Below are 10,494 nucleotides of genomic sequence, written 5' to 3'. Positions count from 1 at the left end.
TGCTGGAAGAAACACATCCCTAGAGGTAGATTTTGAAGGTTTTTGTCTAAGTCCTGCTTCTTGTTCTCCCTCTCTGCTCCATGTTTACCACTGAAGATGAGAGATCTTGACTGCCTTCTCCAGTTGCCCGCTGTTATGCCTCTCTACCATAATATGGTCACCCTCTGCAACTTTAAACCCAAACAAACTTTTCCTTTTATAAGTTGTCTTGGTCACAGTCTTATAATAGTAACTGACACAACCACCAAATTGGAAGAAATATTTTAATTGTGTATTTTTATTTATGTAATATTCTTTCTGTGTGAATGATGTATATGTTTCTTTGGGTTTATGTGCATGTATGTATGTGGGTGCTTATATCCATGCACATACATCTAGATGGCAGAGAAGCAGTACATTTTCTAGTGTAGAATATTTTTTACTGTTATCGAATTGATATTCTTGATAAGACAGTGTAAAAGATAAGAAAGGAAACTCCCCTGCAATATGATGTCAGAATTTTCTCATATCTTTAAGGTGCTGGGATTTTCTGTTTCCTATTGAATTTAGGTCTTTCATTATTCTCTACGTTTTTATGTCCAGATGAGCTAAGGTATAAACTATGAGTACAGGAATATAAGGCTTCAGAGCTAAGTATAGAAAGCAGTGATGTCTTCAGCAGAGGAGAAAGTGGAATGTCTGAAAGTTCAGCGTGGGGAGTCGCAGCAGAAGGACTCTGATAGCACCATGCCTTTGCCTTGTGATGGGATTTAAAAATGGTTCTTAGCACACCAGTAGACAGCAGTTCTTTTCATGTGTCCTCTGATACTCTCTTCTGTTCATTTTATTTTCATTTTGTGATATAATACACTTGTTTCCCTTGTCCTGTGAATGAAAGTGTGAGTGCTGTCAGAATCTTTCATGACAATGCTGCCTCTGATGCGTTCATACTCTAATGAAAGATGAAGCTGCTCACATTTCCTCTCCTTTAGATATTTGAATTGAGATGCTGATTCATATCCTACATCTAATTACGTCTGTGTGTGTGTGTGTGTGTGTGTGTGTATTTTCACTGTAAGTAACTTTCTATAGTCATTCATAAATGGCTGAGACAGTGAATAAGATTAGAAATTTAAGAAGCACTAAGGTACACATTATGAGAAAACTTTCTAAATGTTAAATTATTAAAAAATTGGTTATAAACGACCATGATAGCTACCTCTCCAATGCTGAAAATGTGTGAACTTAAACAAAAATACACTCAGAATAAATTCAGAATTTTGAATACTCAGTCTTAAGCAAAGGAAGCCAAGGGAAAATAGTCTGATGGTTCACTTCAAGAAAACATAAATAAAACAAGATCATTTTAGCGATCTAGCAGAAACTATGAAATACCAGAGAGATATTAATATCTTCATAAATCCATCATCTAGTTCTTTGTAAAGATACAAAACAGATAAATTATCCATTAGATTTGTTAAGGAGAAAGGAAAAGAAAGAAAGAGAGTTGAGAAAGACAGAAGGAAGGGAGAAAATAAAGAGGGAACAGGAAGGGAGGAACTACTGAGCAGGGAGGGAAAGCCCCTACATTGAGTGAGAAGAGAAAGGCTCTTGAGTAGAGTAATGTTTATGGGGTTCTGTCATCTTATCTGAATAGGATGGAAATGGACAGGATTCTGATTTTTCAGGAGGAAACTTAGCAACTCCAGATACTGATGTCTAGACAGAGGCTGAGTAGTGACTGAATCAAGCTCAAAGGAACACCTTTCATAGTTACAGGTCAGCCACATTTCAAGTACCACTGCCTCTCTGGTTACTGTTTCAGTTCATTTTTCTGTTTCTACTAAGATAAAATACAGTGGTTGAGGCAAGTTAATGGAGAAAGGCCTTGTTTAAACTGATGGGTAGTCCCCATTCCTGGCAGGGAAGACACGGTGACCAGAGAAGGAAGCTGGCTGGTCACATTGTATCCCCACAGAGGAAATAGAGGTGGCTGCCAGTCATCTTCACTTCCTCACTTAGAAGGTCACAGACCCCAATCATGGTAAGAAGCCACCACAACAGGCAAGTCTCACCTTAATCAACACAGTCATAATCCACAAACCCATGCTCAGAGGCTGGCTCTCAGGGTACTTCAGATACTGTCAAACTGACAACACTAATCATTGCAGATATTCAGAGTTTTCCAGAACCTTTAGAATGAAGGAAGTTTTTCCAATCACCTATACACATCAGAAAAGTCTTAGAACACGATGTACAAAACTGAGGGTCTGTTTTAAAATATGTCAAACTTAAGATATCTATTCTAGGTCTATTAGCAAATGCTTAACATGTTATCATTAGCTTAGATTTATTTTCAGAATTGAAGAATGAGTCAGTCATAGGAAATGCGTGGCATAAATCATTCCCAAAGGATATAAAATGAATATTTTGATAGAATGCAAGAATACTTTTAATGTCAATTAATCTCTTTTCTGAGAAAACATAACATTAGATAAAGATCTATTTTTAAAGTGAAACAGAGGTAGGGGAGGTGCCACCATGATTCAAACTCTTTCCTCCTCTTTTCCAAAGGCAGATGGCCTTCACTTTGTTTCCTCTGAGGTGGGACATCCAGGTTAGAGGGGTGGGTAGCTATGACTATCCACATGGGTCACCATCTGCTCTCATGTATTTCATATATCTATGTCTATGTCTATGTCGATGTCGATGTCGATGTCGATGTCTATGTCTATGTCTATGTCTATGTCTATGTCTATGTCTATGTCTATATCTATGTCTATGTCTATATCTATGTCTATATCTATGATCACTATGGGGCTGGAGAAGTGGCTTAGTGGTTAAGGACACCTTTTGCTTTTGTGGAGGATCTGAACTTGATTCCCAGCACTCTCATGCATAGAGTAGTTCAAAATCATCTCTAATTTCAATTCCAGAGGAATTGTTTGCCCTTTGCCCTCCACGAGTACACACATGCACATGCACACTTTAAAAAAATAAATGTGAATGAATACTGAATCTAAAACTCCAGGTGATATCAAAACTAGTAACCTAATTTTTACATGATTTACCACTGAAAAGGGCCAGGATATACATTTGTGTCTGTGACTGAGAAAATTTAGGTCTAATTCCCTTTTTCTCTGAACTTCAACAAAAATTCATATATCTCACCACCAAGTAAAATCATTCAAAGGATTACTGAGTTTTTTTTATTTTAGTCGATAGTTTTATGCCTAATTTCTTCAATCTTAAAGGCTTTATAGCGGCATTTCTATCCCTTAGCTAAGGTCTGCATATGCTCCAAGAAAGTATGAATGTCACCCAACACAAAACTATAAAGTTACTTAAAACTTTCTAAGAAATATTTATAAAATTTTTGTAACTTGACTGAGCAGATCTTGCGTGTGAGCTTTGTAGAAGACAACACCAGATCATAGTGTCAGGAAGCTGGGCTGGACTGTGTGAGGCTGGGTTACTGATAGATGCTAATGTAAATATATGATATTTATTAAGAAGAAAGAATAAAAAAATGTATTCAGTCAAACCACTAAATCCTTTTCACTTCCTCAATTCATCTACTTTATTCCTTAAAATGTTCCAGAGAGTTGTTCTGAAAAGTATGCATCATTAAGTTATAATTTTGTAAACTGCAGAACAGATATACCTGTATCTACTTCCTCCAAAGCACCTGCTGTGATGGATAATCTTGATTGGTAACTTGCCCTAGGTGGGAAGCCTCAGCTTCTACAGGCCATCTGATCAGCCTGTGAATATGTCTGTGAATCAGTCATTTTCTTGATTGGGAATTGATGATTGATTGTGAGGGCCTTGCTCACTGTGGGCCAGGCCATCCCTAGGCAGGTGGGCTTGGGCTCTTTTAGAAAGGCAGGTGAAGGTGAGCCAGGGAGTAAACCAGGAAGGATCATTCTTCTATGGGTTCTGCTTCAAGCTCCTGCTGCGCCTTTCCTCATTGGTGGATTATGACCTGGAAGAATAAGCTAAAATAAACCCTTTCCTCTCCTAGTTGCTTTTAGTAATGGTGTTTCTCTCAGTAACAGAAAGCAAAGGACTGACAAATATCCAGGCAACTAATCACCTCAAAGGGGGTAAGTTGCCCTACTCGTGATCTACATAATCCATGTCAATGAATGACAATCCCCCGGGAGAAACAAAAATATCTGATGACATAGTGAATGTTGGTCATTTGGGTTCACACAACGAAAGAGCTGGTGGTTTTGTTGTTTGTTTGTTTTGTTTTGTTTCGTTTTCTCTTGTTCTAAGATCAGGTGGTAGAGACCCCGTGAAGCATTTCTTATTGTGGTTGCAAACCCCTTGAGAAATCCCTCGCTTTGGCAGCACATGTACTAAAATTGGAATGAGACTCGATATTTTAAACAGCCTGAATTTGTAATTTTTCATTAATGAACAGCAGTGTGGAAGTGTTAGCCAAAGAAAGCCTCCCTCCCTAGTTGCTTTGGTCGTGATGTTTCAGCTGAGCAGTAATGTGAACTAGCCACATTGGGTTTGCTAGGAAATATTCAGTGTTTTCCCGGGCAATTCAGGGACCCACTTTATAAATTTGGAGCTCATGATTAAGAATTATATTTTTTATCACATTTTCCACATCACTTATCTTTCTAGCCTGGATCTTACCTAGAGATGGACTCTTCTGTAACTAATTGCCTGCTTAATTTGGCTATCTTCATTAAACTCGATCTCATATCTGAATCCTCCAAGTCCAGTTTTTTTTTTTTTTTTTTTCTCATTTCACTTAATTAAATCTGAATCCATTCAATTGCTTGAGATGTTAGCTGTCATCACGGGCACTTTCGCTCCTCCTTGATGAACTCTGTCATACGCCTAATTAAAAGCCCCTTGAGCAAGGGTTCCAGCCTACCTTAGCATCCTGCCTCTAACTCCCACTTCTAACCTAACTTTACATCAGCTATAAGACACATTTGTCTCCTTGAGATGTCCTGCTTCTGCTTTGCACTCTCTACCTTTTGCTCATACTATTTCTAGAAATTTTACTACATTAGAATTTAGTGCATGTGTGTGCACTAAGGCATGCACATGGAGGTCAGTGGGAATCTTGTAGAAGTCAATTCTCTCCTTCCCCGTTCCACGTTGCTTGCTGACCTTGTTCATGCGATTCTTTCTCTCTAGAGAAATCTCCCTTCTGATATTAACTCCTGTATAATATCACCTCTCAGTCCCCCAAGTTGCATTTACTCTGCTACTGTGAACTTTTCTTACCTTTCTCCAAATGTATCACAATTTGAAATTATAAAAGGTTTTTGCTCATCATTTCTGTCTTCTGATTTTCTTCCTATGCTCCTAAATTCTGAAGAGAAGAGACTCTCCCCTGTCTTATTCCACTGTACTCTCTGTATCCACTGGAATGTCAGGGGAAGAAGATATGGGAACTTAATGAACATTTGTTAAGTACAGATTTGGCTACTGCGGTACATCTGTTGCTATGGCTGAGAGAAAGTTGGGCAGGTGCTTTTCAGGGGACCCTGTGGATACTAATTGGACTCTTTCCATAAATAACTTGTTCATGTTCACATTGTTTACCAAGGTAAGCTATTATTTAATTATGAGAAAGGCAAGAGTCATCACAGCTGCTGTTTCCTGTATTACATTATTGTAACATTTTGTGTACTGCATTCAACTGGTTTTCATTCAATAAATAACCCTGTGTTGAAATTCATCTGATAAAGCCTGTTAGCTAAAACCAAACATCTTTTAAAGCTAAGTCATATAAATCCTGCTGAATATTCTAATTGTTGAGTTGAGAGCAAAATGCCTACTTTCCATATTATAAAATCCTTTTAAAACTTAACCTGTCAACTTAATATTAACATTTTTCTGGTGTAATGATTTATTTTCCATTGTTTTAACAAAACTCCCAAGTCTGGCATTTGTAAAGAAAAGAAATTCATTAAGGTTATAGTGTTGGAGACTAAGAGGTCAAAGAGTGTTGTCTCAGCTCTGTTAATGACCACTCTGGCTGTACCACATCATGGTGGGATATAAGGATGGGAGTAGAGATCTCATGGCAGATGGGGAGGCATTGAACAGGAAAGGGTCAGTTTGCTATTTAACAAATATCCTATTTTCTCAGCAGCTGACTATCTGGAGAACTTAATTAATTCCTTTGGGGGTGATGTTGGGGTGATGTCGTTAATGATCCAGTCATCTTGCATGGGGCTCTGTCTCTAAAATATTAGCATCACCACCCAGTACCAATCTTCTAACTTAGGAGCTGAGGGGACACTCACACATTCCCCAATCACTGTGACTGACTCTAATTTGTTATACTTTTCATAAAGAACATATAGAGCCACATTACTAATGTAAAGGATTATTGTGAAAATTATCATATTTTTCAAGATCTCACAAGTAAATACCAACAATAATTTGAAAGAAATAGCAGTGCAGTTAAAGTGAGGAAGTTAAGAACCACCACCAAACATCTTCCTCTAGCATCACCATGGCAGCCCATACCTGTGAGCTCAGCGCTTACATGGGCCAAAGGATTCAAGTTTGAGCTGGGCTATGCAGTGCGAGTCAAATTTTGAAAAAGCAACAAAACAGCAATGTAAGAAAATGCTAGTGCACATATTTCTAGTTTTGTTTTACTTATTCCATGTAAGGTCGTTTCCTTAGATAATAAATTGTTGCATAATAGTTTATTTAACCATAAATAACCAAATTGTTCTCTCAGCTGGAAAATATAAGCAACTGATGATCAAGATATGAAGCCAAATCAGTCAAATTCAGAAAAATAAATAAAATACCATTTTCTCATTAGAATATCATATTCACACACATATGCTGTGGGTGGTCTGACATGAATGCCAGAAACTGAACTCTGGTCCTCTGCAAGAAAGCTATTCACTCTTGACTGAAGAGCTATCCATTCATCCTGGGAAAAGTCAGTATTTGCAAGTTATTCTTTTAATATTTAAGCTAATGCATTCTAGAATTTTGTGACGTATATATCTTGACGTAGTATTCTAAATTCCCTGACAAGGCTGAATGATTTAACTCCTGCTACCACAGGAGTGGTGTGTTCTTCACCCTCAGTTCTTTTGATACCTAGTCTGCAGCATAAACCCACTAGGACTAGAATTTTTAGGAATAGTTAGGTCATGAGTATTTTTCTCTGGAAGATGGGAGCTGAGTCATTACAAAAGACCTCAGACAAGTATTCCAGTCTAAAAAACAAAACAAAACAAAACAAAAACAAAATAAAAACAAAAAACAAACAACAAACAAAACAAACAAACAAGCAAACAAAAAATCTGAAAACACATTCCTAAAAGGAAATACAAATGGAGATGTAAGCAGTTGAGAGCACTTACTGCTTGCTGCTCTTGTAGGGCCCTGAGTTTGCATCCCAGCCCCAACTCTAGAGGGCTTTTCACTGCTCACAAGTCCATTTCCAGGGCATCAACACTTTGTCCTGTCCCTTCACAAGTACCTGTACTCACACACAGATTCCCTCACAAAATCACCCATGAATACACACAATTAAAAGTAAATATGCTCCTAAATAGGAACTCTACATGACCAATAAATATATCAAGATTCTTAAGATCCACCAAGGGAACGTATCACTATTGCATTGTCATTCTATTCCCCCCAACCCTAGAAAGGTTATGATCACACAATAACAAGAAGCAAAGACAAATGCTGGTCCTTATGCACTGCTGGTAGGTTATGCACCTTCCTGCGGCTACTTTGGAGGTTCCTCAAAACATGAACATTAGATTGAACATAGGTTCCAGCTATACCATTCTTGGAATGTTCCTGAAGGCAATGAAATTAGCATGTAGACTGAAACCTGAATACTTTATATTGCAACATTGATCCCAATATTCTAGCTGTGGGATCAGCTGTGGGATTGTGACCAGATTAATTCGACAATAATACAATGGAAATGGTGTTATTTTCAGGGAAACTGGCAGAATATTAGATACAAATATTAAGTGCACTGTGTCAGGCTCAGGAAGATAATCGTCACAGAGTTCCAGAATGTGAACTCTGGGGTTTTAAAGCATGGGGCTGGGTGGTCTGGCTCATGCTTGCCCTCCATGCGTGGAGTTCTGGGTTTGATTCCCTACACTTCAAAGACAGGGTGTAGTGGTGCAGGCCTATAATCTAGGATTCTGGGTATGGAGGCAAGGGGATCTACAGTAACATAGCAAGTTCAGAGTCAATCTAGGATGCAGGAAATGAAGTATAAAATGTAAAATAAAATTAAAGGGAAAAGAGGTGATCTTATTCAGGTACAGGGAAGGGAAGGAATGGAGGTAGAAGTGTGGTCCTATGAGAATGACGTGAAGAGGAGGCATGATCTAAGCTTGATATAGTCATGTCTGAAGATGTCATGGTGATACCCACTAATATATATAGACATTTGGAGAGGTTACCAATCCTTGGCAATAGTGTGTGAGAAATCAGTGAAAGAGCAGAAACTTGATCCTAGATAGTATGGGCTTAGTGTTGGTTCATTTTTTTTTCCTATTTATTAGGTATTTTCTTTATTTACACTTCAAATGTTATCTCTTTTCCTGGTTTCCCTTCCCAAAATCCCCTCCCCAGGCTCCACTCCCCCTGCTCACCAACCTACCCATTCCTGTTTTCCTGGTCCAAGCATTTCCCCTAGGGCATCAAGCCTTCACAGGACCTAGGGCCTCTCCTCCCATTGAAGACCTGCAAGCCCATCCTCTGTTGTATATGCTGCTGGAGCCATGGGTCCCTCCATGTGTACTTTTTGGTTGGTGGTTTAGTCCCTGGAAACTCTGGGGGGTACTGGTTGGTTCATATTGTTGTTCCATCCTATGGGACTGCAAACCCCTTCAGCTCCTTGGGTCCTTTCTCTAGTTCCAGACAATATTGTGGATGCCAATAAGTGCTTGCTGACAGGAGCCTGATATAGCTGTCTCCTGAGAGGCTCTGCCAGTTCCTGACAAATATAGAGGTGAATGTTCTCAACCATTGGACTGAGCACAGGGCCCCAATGGAGGAACTAGTGTTGGTTCTTTTAAACATCATGTTAACAATTGGAAACGAATGCTGGAAAGTCATATCTCTTATGCTTTTTTACCTTGAAAGTCACCAAGAAGCAATCATTGAAACACAACTAAGAAAATTAAGCTACCTTTGAAGTTTGAAGTTAAACTTTGCTAGGCTACCTCTTTCTCTTTACTGAACCATTCTAGAAGTGGGATGGAATATTGGCTCTTAGAAGAAACAAATGCTTGGGAAGAGACAAACCCATTTGTACTGTGTGATTCAATGTAAGTTTTATGGCCACTCCCAGCCCCCTCTCCCTCTCTTTCTCCCTCTCCCTCCCTTCTTCCCTCCCTCCTCCCTCTCTGTCTCTATCTCTGTCTCTCTCTCCCTCTTACTGTGTAGAATTCAACAGACTGGATATCTTCTGTCACCTCCATCCCTTTGTTATCTATACACTTGGGTTCTGGAAGGGCTATTCCCATAGAAACCATAGGAAGGGAAATGGGTGAGCAAACCTTTGCAAATACATCATAGCCTCCTGTCCCATTGCATTTGTGAATATTCAGCCCAGTAGTACCAGAAGATTAGTAAGGCAATGCGATGATGGGAACCTATCCAGACACTTTCAGAAAACTGGCACTTAAGTTTTACTCAAGTGGCATTAATTCCCTGTCACAGTTATGTAAATATTTTCTCTGAGATGTTTTATTGGCTTTTAAACATCACTTATGCCAGCTTGGCCTTGCTGAAAACCTTAAATTTTCTGTAGTTAAAAAAAATCATGATTACTTCTTTATGATCTTCTCCTTCCTCCAGTATGAGATTCCAGGGAAAATTCCATTGTTTCAATGGTTCATTGTTTCACTAGCTTGATGGCAATAGAAGGGGTGCACATGTTTCCTCTCTAGAATAACTTTGCTCCTGGCAGGTCTATTTATTTATTTGTTTGTTTGTTTGTTTGTTTATTTTATTAGATATTTTCTTCATTTACATTTCAAATGCTATCCTGAATGACCCCTATTTATTTATGTATTTATTTATTTTATTAGATTATTTTCTTCATTTACATTTCAAATGCTATCCTGAATGTTCCTTATACCCTCCCCTACCCTGTTCCCCTAACCACTCATTCCCACTTCTTGGCACTGGCATTCCCCTGTATGGGGCATATAAAGTTTGCAAGACCAAGGGACCTCTCTTCCCAATGATGGCCGACTAGGCCATCTTCTGCTATATATGCAGCTAGAGACACGAGCTCTGGGGGTAGTGATTAGTTCATATTGTTGTTCCACTTATAGGGTTGCAGATCCCTTCAGCTCCTTGGGTAATTTCTCTAGCTTCTTCATTGGGGGCCCTGTGTTATAGCCTATAGAGGACTGTGGGTATCCACTTCTGTATTTGCCTGGCACTGTCATAGCCTCACAAGAGATAGCTATATCAGGGTCCTTTCAGCAAAATCTTGTTGGTATATGCAATAGTGTCTGCATT

Source organism: Mus pahari, chromosome 2 (assembly GCF_900095145.1).
Source record: "Mus pahari chromosome 2, PAHARI_EIJ_v1.1, whole genome shotgun sequence".
NCBI lineage: Eukaryota > Metazoa > Chordata > Mammalia > Rodentia > Muridae > Mus > Mus pahari.
This window is presented reverse-complemented; position numbering follows the sequence as displayed.